The sequence below is a fragment of the Schistocerca serialis genome, chromosome 1, assembly GCF_023864345.2.
Source record: "Schistocerca serialis cubense isolate TAMUIC-IGC-003099 chromosome 1, iqSchSeri2.2, whole genome shotgun sequence".
NCBI classification, from domain to species: Eukaryota; Metazoa; Arthropoda; class Insecta; order Orthoptera; family Acrididae; genus Schistocerca; species Schistocerca serialis.
The window spans coordinates 350,187,059-350,201,512 of record NC_064638.1 but is presented as its reverse complement, the minus strand read 5'-3'; positions in this window follow the sequence as shown (position 1 = coordinate 350,201,512).

Sequence of the window (14,454 nt, the reverse complement as noted above, 5' to 3'; positions counted from 1 at the left end):
AGTATGGATGCAAATGTAGATGTAGAAAGGCGTTTTTCGTTGCGACAGGATCTTCTCATGAAATTTCAGTTACCAGTTTTCTCCTCCGATTGCGAAAACATTCTGCTGGCACCCGCCTACATACGGAGAAATGATCATCACGATAAAATAAGAGAAATCAGGTCTCGCACAGAAAAATTTAAGTGCTCGTTTTTCCCGCGCGCCATTCGAGAGGTAGAGAGACAGCTTGATGGTGGTTCATTGAACCCTCTGCCAGGCACTTAAATGTCAATAGCAGAGTAATCACGTAGATGTAGATGTAGATGTGTCGAACGAAGTGTTAAGAGTCTTACGATTCTAAGCTGATTGTCATTGAAGGTGGTCCTATACGAAGAAAACGTTCGGTTTCAACAGGTGGAGATCACGTTCCAAAAGCCAAGGATACAATGGAGCCAAAGATTCTCGTTAGACCACAAGTAGAAATGGTTAGAATCTAAACCTCTTCGTGTTATGAGATATGAACCGGAAAATGCAACAAACATCTAGTTGCGAGGAAGTATGTTCTTTGTCTGAAGATGGAAGAGCACAAGAAACTCTAAGTGAAGGTTTCAGGCAACTCCTCTAGTAATGTGACAATGATAAAACAGTCATGCAAACGCCATAAAGAAGGTAATGGCCAATAACTGTGAAACTGTGACGTAAGTTCAGTTATCAAGGGGGGGGGGGGGGGGGGGGGTTGACAGTGGATCTTCATGCATCAAAACGAAAATCTTGATCTGGAGTCAAAGTGATGCTCAAGAACATTTCGATGTCAGTGGAGCTGTGCTATGATGACTGAGGTATCGAAACACAGAAAGGAAAAATAATTAATGTGTTTGCTTAAAATGAATTAAACAGCGAAAACTACTGTTTTGCCTTGAAAATTATACATCCTTGAATCGTATTATACTTTTGGTGATTGGTATCATGAAAACGAATGATACGAGTACAAAGGAAATACCTTCATCGACTGCAATCTCCAATGACCAGAGCATGCTTTCGAAACGTTTATAAAGCAGCTGTAACCAGCCAGAGCAGATGTCTTTTGTGGTCGAACAAATCATTGATGTTTCTTGTCGTTTTATAATTTTCACACTGCTAGCCATTAAATGCTGAACATGTGACGTCATCAGATGTCGTACCTCACTGCACGTGCAGCGCTAGATCGTATCGGTCTGTCGCACCAGATCATCCCAACCCAAGACAAGTATTCACTTGGTTAGTTAGTTAGGTACTTTCATGTTCCATGGATCATTTTTCACGATAGATCGTCATGATGTGGAACCAGTATTTCTACATTCATGTTGCAAATTAATTTGTACATCTATCTGTACTCTAAACATCACCATACAATTTTTTTCTGGAACCAACTACGTCACTTCAGGGAGTGTGCGTTACGGTTCTCTCATTGCGTTTGGCTTTTGTGTGTTTTATTGAGGTAAGAAATATTATTTTATTTACCAGTCTCGCGCACACCGCTGGTTTCTTGCAAAACACTATACAACGAAAGCCTACCATATTGCCTCATAAGTAAATGAATGTAAGCTTCCGAACCGCGTCGCTACCAGTAAAAGACCTGCGTTTTGTTTACCAAATAATATCTGCAAACAAAAAAAAGGAAGGGACAAAAGGAAAGAAACACAAAGTAAGATCAGCGAGGGTAATAAGTTTGTGACCTCTGGGTCCACAATAGACCACGTTTAGAAAAGGTGTTAGAAATTTGCATCGTTTGCTCGAATGCAAGTATCGCATCGCTCAATCATCCCTTCGCACTGAAGCGCAATTTCGGCACGTGCGGCGACATATGTCGTCTGGTGAAATCACATGTTCAACTTCTCACGTCCATTTTGGATGTACACTGAAGAACCAAAGAAACTGGTACACCTGCCTAACATCGAGTAGGGCGCACGCGAGCACGCAGAAATGCCGCGACACGACGTGGCATGCACTCGACTAACGTCGGAGGTAGCGCTAGAGGAAACTGACACCACGAATCCTGCAGTAATGTCCATAAATCCGCAAGAGTACAGTGAGACGGAGATCTCTTCTGATCAGCACGTTCCAAGGCGTCCCAGATATGCCCAATAATGTTCATGTCTGGGAAGTTTGGTGGCCAGCGGAAGTGTTTAAACTTGGAAGGGTGTTCCTGGAGCCACTCTGTAGCAGGTATGGACGTGTGGGGTGTCGCATTATCCTGCTGTAATTGACCAAGTCCGTCAGAATGCACATTGTACATGAATGGTTGCAGGTGATCAGGCAGGATTCTTATGCACGTGTCACCTGTTACAGTCGTATCTAGACGTATAAGGGGTTCCATACCACTCCGACTGCACACACCCCACACAATTACACAGCCTCCACCAGTTTGAACAGACCTCTGCAGGGTCCATGGTTCATGAGATTGTCTCCATACCCGTACACGTCCATACCCTCGATACAATTTGAATCGAGACTCATCCGATTAGGCAACATGTTTCCAATCATCAACAATTCGATACAGGTGGTGATGGCACCAGCCGAGGCTGAAGCTATGTGTCGTGCAGTCATCAAGGATACAAGAGTGGGCATTCGGCTGCGAAAGCCCATATCGACGATGTTTCGTTGAATGGTTCGGACGCTTACACTTGTTGATGGCCCAGCACTGAATTCCGCAGCAGTTTGTGTAAGGATAGCACTTCTGTCAGGTTAAACGATTCTCTTCAGCCGTCGTTGGTTCCGTTCTTGCAGGATCTTTTTCCGGTCTCAGTGATGTAGTAGATCTGATGTTTTACCGGATTCGTGGCATTAATGATCGTACGGTAAAATCCTCACTTCATCGTTACCTGGGAGATGCTGTGTCGCATCACTCGTGCGCCGACCTTAAAACGACGTTCAGACTTAAATCTTGAAAACTGGTCTTTGTAGCAGCAGTAACCGGTCTAACAACTGCGCCAGACCCTTCTCTCATACAGGCGTTGCCGACCGCAGCGCCGTATTCTGCCTGTTTACATATCTCTGTATTTGAATATGCATGCCTATACCAGTTTCTTTGGCGCTTCAGTATATTTCCCGACACTTGTGATCACAAATGTCTCATATTAAATTACTTGTCTCAGCACCATCTACGTCGCTTTGGGCGTTTTGAAACGCTAATAATAGTCACCTTGCGTATAGCATATAGTGAAAGACTAGGTAGCAGCGACTGCTACGGTCGCAGGTTCGAATCCTGCCTCGGGCATGGGTGTGTGTGATGTCCTTAGGTTAGTTAGGTTTAAGTAGCTCTAAGTTCTAGGGGACTGATGACCACGGCTGTTAAGTCCCATAGTGCTCAGAGCCATTTGAACCATTTGAACTAGGTAGCAGATTTTTATTTCAAAATTTGCATACGAATGTTGGCTGTTTGTGGGGAGATAGTGTTGTGCCTCGCTTAAGAAGGAGAATCGTCTGCCAGTAGCTGTCGGAATTCGACTGCGGCAGGGTTGTGGGCTATGGAGACTGCAGTTTCTCGTTCATCGATATCCCCGTTTGTATTAATGTGGATCTCACAAATAGCATGCGAATACGGAATCAACGTTTTCGGGAAAAACTGACTCCACGCCATGTGGCTCCACACGACAACGAGGCCATTGGAGAGGCAACACAAGCTCGGAGTAGGAAAGGATGGGGAATAAAATCGGCCATGCCGTGTAAAAGGAAATATCCTGGCGTTTGCGTGAAATGATGTAGAGAAATCATGGAAAACCTAAGTCAGGATGGCCAGAAGCGAGCGTGAATCGTTGCCCTCCCGAATACGAGTCCAGTGTACGAAGCGTCGCTCGGTTCAACACGATTAGTACCCAAGAGGACACGCCTGTAGTTGTTTCAGCGTTGCAAAATCGTAGAGCCATGTCACGTGTCCTGACGCACTTCACGCACGCTATGGGCTTGTTTGCAGCAAGATAGCTACTCATATCTACAGAGACAATGAGAAGACATGTGGGACACCACGGGCTTTCAGCGCAGCGACCACTACTCTGGGTTCTCTCGACACGGCATAAGAGAGAGAGAGACACTGAGACACTGGTCCACAGGAAACAACACTGGATACTGGAGTACCAGCAGGATGTCTGTTGAGACGGGTCCCGGATCAATGGGTCGGCATCAAAATGGACATACCCGTGTGTGGAGATTCCGTTGAGAAAGAACTTTTCAGATTGCATCCGTCATAGCCTAGTAAACTGGGTCTCATGGTGTGGAGTACGACTGGGTATACCTCTTATTCTTCTGCTATTTTGTCAAAAACTGACATTTTGGGCCAGGGGCTGTGTATAAAATACAGATTTACTCCTACATGGAAGATAACAACAACCAGAAACTTTTTACAATGCTGTTTATTTATATTACAGCGCCGCTGCCGGCTTCGAACCGACAGGTTCATATTCAGACGGCTAGTTCACATTTTACATTCGCTTTCGCTTTCTGTTTCCCCAACTGACAAAATTTCCTCTGGGTGGTGGTGCCCTACACCAAAGCAAGATGTGAGACAATGTCTTTTTGACTGTGATTGTGCCTCACAAAGATTTTAAATGATGTAAACAAATTATTAGAGAAAGATGTTTCAGTTACTTACGATGAAAAATTCGCGCCATTATGTTCCAGTGCAGACTGCTTATAATCTTTTTCTTTATATGTGTATCTACGCACATAATGAAAGTTCTTATCGTGTGATAGGTGCCTTACAATATGTGCATACATTTATATATTTAAAAATGTATCATACAATTTTCACTTCTGCAAGATCATAAGCACTCAGCATTGGAACACCATGAAGCGAATTTTTCATCGTAAGTAACCGAAACATCTTCCTCTAATAATTTGTTTACATCACTTGAAATCTTTGTGAGGCACAATTACAGTTAAAAAGACATTGTCTCGCGAAAGCTAATGTAAAACGTGAACTAGCCGTCTGAACGGCGCTTTTTATCTAAAGAAACTGCATTGTAAAAAGTGGTTGGTTGTTGTTATCTTCTATGTAAGACTCAACCTATATCTTATTCTTCTAACCTAAAATTTTTATACCAGTCATCACACTTCTGGTGTGTTTGATCCGGTGCCTCATCTTCGAGGTCATAGAGACTTTATGTTTCAACAATACAACGTAGGAAGCGTATTTCCTTCATTAGCCTCGATATAGAGGATTTTCAGTATTTCCCCTGGGCCACACGTTCTACGGACATCTCATTGATCGGAAAAATCCGGTTATAGGCTGCCACAACACGCTAACCACTACTATTATTGAACTCTTCAGAAGTTTAAGCAGGATAGAATGAGGTGCCCATCTCTGTCATTAAACGTTAAGTAGAATTATTCTCCAGTAAGGTTAGAGCCATCGATGTGCCAAAGCTGGCAGTTCTATGAACTAAATTATGCATACTGTAGACCTCAAATCACTTACAGCTTTTATCATGTTTTCTTCTCACTACGTTCTAGAAATACAAAAAAAATATTCCAATTTAGTTTCGTCCCTGATGTTACAATTTGACTCGTTGGCAGTTAATTCTGGGCATTTGCTGTAAACACCAGGCACGTACCACTATCTACCGTAGTGAGTCCGGAAATATTCGATGCTGGATTGACAAAAAATAGATAAAAGCTGAGATGGTAGCTTTAATGCGTCAGGTGTTCTACGCAGTTTCCCTCATTTTGAATACAAGACACTGAAGGTTCAACCATGTGAAACTGTCAGGAAAGTCCTTCTTTAGGACGTTGTTTAACTCGTTCGTCACGTCGGCCTGAATATCGATTATGTCGTGAAAGCGATGACCATTAACAAGAATTTCTGCACTTCATCGTTTTGGGGTAGGTTCATATCGATAACACAAAGTCTCGTCGCCCGTGATATGTTTTGCCACAAAACAATTGCTCATGATTTTCACTTCATTCTTGTCACTATAGTCATTCACGCCTCTCAGTTTTTGTTCAGCTGTCAAGAAATGTAGGAATAAACTTGTACATACTTTTCTCTTCGCCGGCCGCGGTGGTCTCGCGGTTCTAGGCGCGCAGTCCGGAACCGCGCGACTGCTAAGGTCGCAGGTTCGAATCCTGCCTCGGGCATGGATGTGTGTGATGTCCTTAGGTTAGTTAGGTTTAAGTAGTTCTAAGTTCTAGGGGACTGATGACCGCAGCTGTTAAGTCCCATAGTGCTCAGAGCCATTTGAACCATTTGAACCTTTTCTCTTCGTCAAAACTTCTGGAGAATGTCTTCAACACTTGATTTCGAGATGTTGCCTCTTTGAGATTTGTGTCACAACAACGTTAACACACTGTGGGCGAACGTCCACTACTTAATACTACTACTGATAGGAGTAGAACTAGTACTTTTATTTATCCGTATATCAACTGAGGACGTAGGTTGCAATTACTGTTCTGCGATGAAGAGGTTGGCACATGAGAGGAATTCATGGCCGGCCGTATCAAAGCAGTCTTAAGACTGATGACTCAGATAGAAAAAATATCCTTCTTACAATAGTATTGGACATGTCTTGGTACTACAATTTAAGAACAACAAAAATACTACAGGACGTCACACAAATGTTTCGACAAATCTCGAAGGATTGTAGAGGATGTCCTGAGGGACAAATCGATGACAGGTACCTCTGCACTGAAACGTCATCAAATGGTGCAACAGAGCGTCGAAGTTACAGGCGCCGGTGCATGCCACCAAGTTACCTTTTCGGCAGCAAACGTGACTTCGTATGCTGGCGGACCGTTGGCGGAATGTCTAGCAATGTTGTTTGTTACACAGTGATCGCGACTGATTGCCACTATCGCCAATGGCAGAGATGGAGCTAGCTGTTGTGTAGGCAGGACTTCTCTATGAATGCGATGCTCTGTGGCCTTGGCGGATAACGGTTTGGAGCGTCGGTTTCCATGTGAAGTTTATTTTTCTCCGCTATGCCGAAATACAGTGGAGATTTTAAATGGTTCCAGGACAAAAACAAAATTCGGGTGGAAAGCTGTGTTCGAAACCGTCATCCATCGAGGAAACAGAGCATCGCATTCGTAGGAGATGAGGCCTTTCTATGCAGTAGGTGATCTTCTCCGCTGGTGATCGTGGTGATCAGTCGCGATCACTGAATACTGAATAACAAACTACACTGCGAGACGTTCCCCTACGGTCCGTTTGCTGCCGAAGGGGTGCTCTAGTGTCAGGCACCGGCCCTATAACGTCGACACTCTGTAGCGTCGTTGGATGACGCTTCCAGACACTGGTTCCTATCCTCGATTTGTTCCTCGAGACTCCCTCTAAAGCCCCCCGAAGTTTGTGGCAGCATTTGTGGGACACCTTGTAAATTCATGTTCGCATTTTGTGCTTTTGTTCCCAGAAAAGAGTGCCATAGCTAAGAACCGAGTGTTCTTATGGATAATACGTAACTCAACGGCACTATTTCTTTCTTACTCACACGTCTAGTTTGAAAAGGACGGGACAGGAACTATCCTGGCATATGTCAGAAGTAATTTCGGAAAACAACGAAAAATCAAAATAAAGAGGCCCAGATAAAGATTGGAGCGTCCATCCCCATGAACACAAGGCCAGTCTCTTTAAAACGGGGCTGCCACATTCTCTTTATCCCTATTCTACACTACTGTTTTACAAAGAACTTATTGAATACTACAAAAGGTTAATGGAACACTGTTCATTCATTTCTCACTCCCAGTCACTGCACGTATTACACACATTTTTTTTTCATAACATAACGCTACACACATTGAAGATGATGTCAGGACCATAGCGACTAAGTCTGGTTCCAAATTGTGTACCTGCCTTCGCCTTTGATAGTCTGAAGTAACTGAATCAGCATCCCTCTATAGCTACTGAGCTGTTGAGTTCAGAAAGAGGATAAATTGTTAGTATAAAAATTGCGCAGCCTTAGGAATAAGTAATTCCGGTAATTGAATGGAAATGAATGAAAAATGTGGGCCGGACGGGGGTGGCCGAGCGGTTCTAGGCGCTACAGTCTGGAACCGAGTGACCACTACGGTCGCAGGTTCGAATCCTGCCTCGGGCATTGATGTGTGTGATGTCCTTAGGTTAGTTAGGTTTAAGTAGTTCTAAGTTCTAGGGGACTGATACACCTCAGAAGTTAAGTACCATAATGCTGAGAGCCACTTGAACCATTTTTTGAAAAATGTGGTATGCTGTGAAAGTAATGTGTGAAAGTTTGTACGTCTTACTATCGCTATTATTATTTATAGGTGACTTTTCTTACAAAACCTGTCGTCTGGGGTATCTAAGCAATCATTCAGTAAATACAATGTACTGCTTAACAGGTATTTTTTAGCTTATCTTTTGAATTAGATTGTTTTAACAATCTCTGTGATCTCCTTGGGCAGTTTATCGTACAGTATTATTGTTAGCAGGAAAACTATTTTTAGTGTTATGTTTATTCTTTTTTGATTAGCGTAAGTTCTGTCAAGCTATCTTCCCATGATCATGGACAAAGCTGTCCGTGCGTAATTATCAATGTTATTTTTGATGCGTAAGACTGACTCGCAAATGTACTCGCATGCTGTAGTTAAAATCTCTAGGATCTTGGACAGATGTTTCAGTGAGCTTGACTACTATATTTGGTTATTATTGTTATGGCCTTTTTCTCTATTTTGAATACTGTTTTCATAGTTTTTGGATTTGTTCCACAGAATAAAATGCCAGAGCTAAGAGCTAAGTATAATTATGAACAGCATGTAACTAACAGACACTGGACATTGCACGCTGATGGAAGGACTCTAAGGACATGATACGCTGACGACATTCTGTCTGCAAGTATCTTCGTATGTTCACTACCTGCTCACAGAAAAGGTCGAATGGGCATCTGTTGTTTAAAATTATTAGTTCAAGAAGTCACCACAATAAGTGCACTGATATCGCTTATGCGACGACGATGAAATCTGTCTCAGATTTTATTGGAGTTCTGGTGTCACCGCCAGACACCACACTTGCTAGGTGGTAGCCTTTAAATCGGCCGCGGTCCGTTAGTATACGTCGGACCCGCGTGTCGCCACTGTCAGTGATTGCAGACAGATCGCCACCACACGGCAGGTCTAGAGGGACTTACTAGCACTCGCCCCAGTTGTACAGCCGACGTTAATAGCAATGGTTCACTGACAAATACGCTCTCATTTGCCGAGACGATAGTTAGCTTAGCCTTCAGCTACGTCATTTGCTACGACCTAGCAAGGCGCCATTACCAGTTTATATTCAGTGTAATAATGTCTAACAAGAGCGATGTTCTCCAGTTGTGGATTAAAGTTAAGTATTCCAAGAACTACGTTCTTTTCTTTATAGGATAATTACTTTACCTTGTTCCAGACCTCACGCCAATCTGCGTGAGCTTAACGCGTGCCTTTCGGCTACCTCCGAGTGGCTTGGCTGTCTTGCCACGCCACTACAGGAGTGATGGTGTATTATTTCCACTGAAAAACCAAAATATTAAACCACTGTAAACAGTTCGATGGATGTCATTTTGCGGCGTTAAGGGCACGTGAAATGGTGAGGGAAGTATATAAACGGGGCAGATGCAAATGGAGAATCATTGTAACAACGATACAGGTGGCAAATGCTGAAATCCAGTGGCATAAACGACTTTGACAAAGGACAGATTATTATGGCGGAGTGTCTAAGAAAGTACGAAAATCAGAAACGGCGAAGCTGGTCAGCTGTTCTCATGCTGCTGACAACATCTGCGAAAAATAGTTACAGACGGTGAAACCAAGAGCAGGCCACAAGATGGTGTACGTCCACGTTTTGTACAAAACGTGTAGATCAGATGCTTGTCCTCTCTGTGTAGCAGGTTATGCGGAGGTTAACAGATATGGCGACAGAGTACAATGCGGTGGAGGTAAAAGTGCTTCGGAACACGCTGTTTAATGCACATTGTTGAACGTGGTCTCGCGGCAGCGTTCTCGCTTCTCGAGCGCTGGGTCCCGGGTTCGATTCCGGGCGGAGTCATGGATTTTCATCTGCCTCGAGATGACTGGATGTTGTGTCACCTTCGTCATCGTCATTTATCCCCATTACGGTCGGAGGAAATCAATGGCAAACCACCACAGCTGGGACCTTGCCTAGTACGGTGGTGCGGGTCTCCCGCATCGTCCCCTACGCTCTGTCAAGGAGTATGGGACATCATCATTGTTGAACGTGGTGCTCTGCAGCAGGCGACTCCTGCGTGTTCCCACGATGCCCAAAGATATCATCAGTTCCGTTAGAGGAGCATAATTGTGAACTCACATCTTAGTCATCAAATTAGCTTGATACGAACGCAATGCAGTACGTCCGCAATGCCGTAGGAAACATTCTAGCGGCCTGTAATTTACTGCAATTGGCTGAGCTATGCGCAGACTTATGGTGCCAGATATCTCCGGAAACCTATCTTAGAGCTGTCGAATTCGCGACACGTCGAATCTCTCCTTTGTTACTTAGAGGTGTAGGTGGACTAACCGTCTATTAAGCACGTAGTCGCAATATTTTGGCCGATCAGTCTATGATGTGGCAGGCCAGAAGCCTTCAGGAAAGTGGCGTGGCTGCCTCCAGACGCCAGAGAGCTCGTGTTGAGAGTTCAGACATTTTTCTGTCGCGGGCAAGTAGCTGCAGTAGACGGCCAGGGTGACGTCACTCATTTTGAGCGGGAGTAACGGCAACGGGCCGGAGAAATGTCAGGGAGGCTGGCCGGGCAGCCAGGAAGTCCTTCACCGCCGAGATTAATGTTTTCGCGCACAGCCAAAAGAAAGTCGTTACAGTGTTGCTCCAAGGAGTCGATTAACGCGCCTGGTGTAAAGTTCAGCGACGCCTTTTGTGGAAGCTTGCTGACACGTGTCCTCTGGTGTACACTCGTTCATTCCAGGCCGAAGTAGCCGACAGATCGAGGACAGACTGGGGTAGGAAAGAATAGATAATCGTCGCCCAGTCACTTGCTAACGTATGGCTGTGATGATGGGGATGAGTTTCCTAATGTGAAATATTGATGTTTATGTCGGTATCTGCTAGACAAAGGAATTAAATACATATTACACTTATTACACACGAGACAAAGGAGAATTTTATCACTGGAAAAGAGCTGATAGTAAAACAATGTGAAAGGTACAGTAACTCAAACTCCCATACAGAGCTGATAAAAAATTAGTTGCAGAGTGTGGTATCAAAGTTCGATACCACAGTTGTTAGGAGTTGTAGATATCAATCGCGGTCCGTAGTAGATATTGCTGGACCCGCGAGTCGCAGACTAGCGCCGTTAACGCCGCTCCGTGGCTTGAGACAAGTATCTAGCGAGCTCTCGTCCACTCTCGCTCCGGACGTCAATTAGAAATATAGCGTAGCCTTCAGCTTATAGGAAGCAACCTCTAATAAGACGCTTAGGCAAGTATGCCGTAAGTAATACCTCTCTAGATATGTTGTAATTATAGTCTGTATCTGCACCGACTGAAATAATTAGTAGTCGTAGGTAAAAAATAATATATATTGCCCTTAACATGTGTTACCGACTTCTTCATATGCTGCATACACATAATGACAAAGGAAACCAAAAGTAATATATCGTCAGGAACAAGAAGTGAAGAAGACAAAACATCCAGATGAATAATCAATAGACTTAGAAACAACAGGGTTCTCATCACAAAAGTCGACAAAGATTGGAGAACATTACTGTGTATTGGAAACCTGCTTTCAGAACAAGAAAGTGTTGCAGTACTTAATGAACTCTCCTGATACATAGTTACATTTGTCTCCGAAGAACGCTCACTGTTCAGGACAATGTACAGGGTTCGATTTCTTAAAAAGTCTTCGATCCAATCGCATATTACCTGAGAACCCATTTCGTACACCGGTACACCCTTTAACTGTCTATAGTGTGACACTGTGTCAAACGCTTTCCGGAAATCTAGCAATGTGGAATCTTCTTGGTGCCCTTTAACCATATCCATGGGTAATACACTCCTGGAAATGGAAAAAAGAACACATTGACACCGGTGTGTCAGACCCACCATACTTGCTCCGGACACTGCCAGTGGGCTGTACAAGCAATGATCACACGCACGGCACAGCGGACACACCAGGAACCGCGGTGTTGGCCGCCGAATGGCGCTAGCTGCGCAGCATTTGTGCACCGCCGCCGTCAGTGTCAGCCAGTTTGCCGTGGCATACGGAGCTCCATCGCAGTCTTTAACACTGGTAGCATGCCGCGACAGCGTGGACGCGAACCGTATGTGCAGTTGACGGACTTTGAGCGAGGGCGTATAGTGGGCATGCGGGAGGCCGGGTGGACGTACCGCCGAATTGCTCAACACGTGGGGCGTGAGGTCTCCACAGTACATCGATGTTGTCGCCAGTGGTCGGCGGAAGGTGCACGTGCCCGTCGACCTGGGACCGGACAGCAGCGACGCACGGATGCACGCCAAGACCGTAGGATCCTACGCAGTGCCGTAGGGGACCGCACCGCCACTTCACAGCAAATTAGGGACACTGTTGCTCCTGGGGTATCGGCGAGGACCATTCGCAACCGTCTCCATGAAGCTGGGCTACGGTCCCGCACACCGTTAGGCCGTCTTCCGCTAACGCCCCAACATCGTGCAGCCCGCCTCCAGTAGTGTCGCGACAGGCGTGAATGGAGGGACGAATGGAGACGTGTCGTCTTCAGCGATGAGAGTCGCTTCTGCCTTGGTGCCAATGATGGTCGTATGCGTGTTTGGCACCGTGCAGGTGAGCGCCACAATCAGGACTGCATACGACCGAGGCACACAGGGCCAACACCCGGCATCATGGTGTGGGGAGCGATCTCCTACACTGGCCGTACACCACTGGTGATCGTCGAGGGGACACTGAATAGTGCACGGTACATCCAAACCGTCATCGAACCCATCGTTCTACCATTCCTAGACCGGCAAGGGAACTTGCTGTTCCAACAGGACAATGCACGTCCGCATGTATCCCGTGCCACCCAACGTGCTCTAGAAGGTGTAAGTCAACTACCCTGGCCAGCAAGATCTCCGGATCTGTCCCCCATTGAGCATGTTTGGGACTGGATGCAGCGTCGTCTCACGCGGTCTGCACGTCCAGCACGAACGCTGGTCCAACTGAGGCGCCAGGTGGAAATGGCATGGCAAGCCGTTCCACAGGACTACATCCAGCATCTCTACGATCGTCTCCATGGGAGAATAGCAGCCTGCATTGCTGCGAAAGGTGGATAAACACTGTACTAGTGCCGACATTGTGCATGCTCTGTTGCCTGTCTATGTGCCTGGGTTCTGTCAGTGTGATCATGTGATGTATCTGACCCCAGGAATGTGTCAATAAAGTTTCCCCTTCCTGGGACAATGAATTCACGGTGTTCTTATTTCAATTTCCAGGAGTATATATATATATATATATATATATATATATATATATATATATATATATATATATATATGCGTATATCGAATATACTTAATTTTTAGCCGCACTTAAAATCTAGTACATTTTTTAAGAAAAGGAATACCAATTTTCAAATAAAAATTCTTCCATGGAATTGAATGAGTCATCCGAGAAGAAATGATTGGAGGTTAGAATTAAAACTTGCTTTGCTACCTGTCAGGTTTTTATGTTGTTGGGCAAATGAAAATGTTATGTTTCTGTGCATCGAGCTCCTATCTGAGCTACTGACAGTTTTAATCACAGTGAATAAAGTCTTTTCTTAACCCTAGTGTTGTACGTATGCTTTATTTACTCCAAAATTCATTAGTGAAAATTCGTTTTGTGTCGGTGCAGTTGAAACGCCTATATCCGTGTGAACCTCACGTATTATTCTTATAGCTCGCTTTTGCAGCCTATAGAAGTATGGTATATACACGGTGAGTCACCTAACATTACCGCTGGATATATTTCGTAAACCACATCAAATACTGACGAATCAATTCCACAGACCGAACGTGAGGAGAGGGGCTAGTGTAATTGGTTAATACAAACCATAAAAAAATGCACGGAACTATGTTTTTTAACACAAACCTACGTTTTTTAAAATGGAACCCCGTTAGTTTTGTTAGCACATCTGAACATATACACAAATACGTAATCAGTGCCGTTTGTTGCATTGTAAAATGTTAATTACATCCGGAGATATTGTAACCTAAAGTTGACGCTTGAGTACCACTCCTCCGCTGTTCGATCGTGTGTATCGGAGAGCACCGAATTACGTAGGGATCCAAAGGGAACGGTGATGGACCTTAGGTACAGAAGAGACTGGAACAGCACATTACGTCCACATGCTAACACCTTTTTATTGGTCTTTTTCACTGACGCACTTGTACATTACCATGAGGGGTGAGGTACACGTATACACGTGGTTTCCGTTTTCAATTACGGAGTGGAATAGAGTGTGTCCCGACATGTCAGGCCAATAGATGTTCAATGTGGTGGCCAACATTAGTTGCGCACAATTGCAATCTCTG